This window comes from Apium graveolens, chromosome 7 (assembly GCF_009905375.1).
Source record: "Apium graveolens cultivar Ventura chromosome 7, ASM990537v1, whole genome shotgun sequence".
Lineage (NCBI taxonomy): Eukaryota > Viridiplantae > Streptophyta > Magnoliopsida > Apiales > Apiaceae > Apium > Apium graveolens.
This window is the reverse complement of record NC_133653.1, coordinates 69,096,549-69,098,931: the sequence shown is the minus strand read 5'-3', so window position 1 is coordinate 69,098,931 and position 2,383 is coordinate 69,096,549. Positions and strand designations below refer to the sequence as shown.

The window sequence follows — 2,383 nt, the reverse complement described above, 5'->3', positions numbered from 1 at the left end:
TCTTTCACTTTTTATCCATCTCTTTTCAAATTTATTAATATAATATAATAATAATAACGAAAAAGGGGTATAGGGATAATTTTTGAAGTTATAATACAAAATCATATCCTAAATTACTAAGAGCCAATATTTTATATTGTTTATAAAAAAGTTACTAGTAAACTGTTGGACTTGCTCTCAATGATTTAAGATATTATTTTGTATTTTAACTCCAACAATGATCCTTATATACATTCCTTATTATTAATATAATAATATATTTATAAAGAATTGGACAAAAATGGAAGGAAGAGAGAAAAAAGGAGTCAAAAAGAGACAGAATTGAATTTTTTTACTGATAAAAATAAAATAAAGAATGGTTAGTGGATCCTTATTGACAAGGTATGAGATGTTGAAGCAAGTCCAATAGCTCCCTTTAAGAGCTCATATAGGTCATCTATTGGACTTGCTCTTGTACTAAAAATTTCAATCCAAATGTATTGGCTTTTGTTTCAATACTCCAGGATCCAACTGAATAGTTGTGCAGCTGGTAAACCAGGATCCATATTGGCATACTCAAAATTCTCACATCGGACCAAAATGGAAGATTTAATTGGAGAAGAAGGCTTTGAAAACTAGATAACCCCCAAAAAAATTTATTCAAAGACTCCATACATTCATAGGCTTACAATATTGGCAAAGCCAACAATATTTCTCTTCTAGTTTCAAAATGCAAAAAGATCAAACATAGGAGAATCCTTTTCCAAATGAAAATAACTACTAAAAGCAAAAGCAACTTGCTCTGTGCTGCTGTACCAGAGATTCAAAGCCTCCTTCCTCTTCGACCACCCTTTCTGCGAGTGCTATCAGTGGGGATTAGAGTCACATCCTCTGAAAAAAGGCAAATAGAAAGTCGGCAATTAGCTCCTTTATTGTCTATGATCTACTTATTTCCAAGGTCAAAATCTAATAAGGAAGAAAGAATTACCTATGCGACCAATTTTCATTCCTAAACGAGCAAGTGCACGAAGTGTAGACCGAGCACCAGGACCAGGAGACTTTGTCTTGTTTCCCCCTATTGCGCGAAGCTTGATGTGAAGAGCAGTGATTCCAAGTTACTGTGGGTAATTTACCAGTCAAATTATATAAGAAAACATTGTAAAGTCTCCATCATCCATTTCATGCAGTAAGAGGTCTTTCAAGCTAGTCTAGAGTGATAGAAATAACAACCGTACCTTGCATCTTATTGAAACATCCTGTGCTGCAAGCATAGCTGCATATGGTGAAGATTCATCTCTATCTGCTTTAACTTTCATCCCACCTAAAGAATTAAGAAATTAAGATAACATGAATAATTCATATATAGTTAATTAGTTGTATATCTGATCTTTATGACATTTAAGTATGATCTATGACATTTATTAGGTGCTTCCCTGGCTGGCACAAGACATAATTTTAATTTTTATATGAACCTTTGAATAAGACTTATGCATAAATTAGCATCCAATTTGTATTTCACTTAGATTACAATTGGTACATGTATATCCATTTAAAAAAAACAAATCAAGGCATTATATTATTTACAGGCAACTCATATAATAGAGTTTTTCGACAAACATCATACCAATTAAATATCAGATGTATTGACACTAATAACTTACCAGTGATACGAACCATAGTTTCCCTCCCAGACAAATCAGTGACATGCTGCATACACAAAGATCAAGTTATACCACACAAAAGTCAAGGTCTAAAGGTCAGATAACAAACAAAATTCAGGGGTACACTTATAATAAATATGTCATTGAATGAAGCAAAGATGTGAGCAACACCAAAAATATTATCTCCGTCCCTAACAGCAGGACCCAATGTCACATTCTCTTCTTTAGGCTCCCTAGTCTTTCTCCTTGACTACACATCACCCGAAAATGATACCGGATCAAACATACAACCTTCTAAAATGCAAGTCAATAAAAAGTACCCTAAATCCAGTTGTCGTAGATCATACATTTCACTCAAATACAAATCATTATTGGATCCCAAATCGGTCAGTGTCAGTGGTAATATGGATAATTACATCACTCATAACAAGCTAACCTTTTGATATATCCTAAATCATAAGATTTCTCAACCCCGAGAGATACAATCAAATTCAATGATAAACAATCTAACACAAAACTAGACATGGACTTCGACGATTAGTCTAATTACATTAAAATCTTAAACTACGACCACTAATCTTTTCTGTAAATATACCTATTCGTACCGGAAAAAAAAATCAATTTTCTTCCGATTATAAGTCAAGAAAAAATTCATCTAAATGGCAAAATGAACCTCAATATCGAAAAAACAACAAATAAACATTACCACTAACAAATTACTAACAATTACAAATAAATTCCCA

General features: G+C 32.6%; 1 pseudogene; it reads right to left on the bottom strand.

The window, feature by feature from the left end:
* Positions 1–802: 802 nt before the first annotated feature.
* On the bottom strand, positions 803–2,165 carry LOC141673009 (small ribosomal subunit protein uS11x-like; annotated as a pseudogene).
* Between the last annotated feature and the right edge of the window lie 218 nt (positions 2,166–2,383).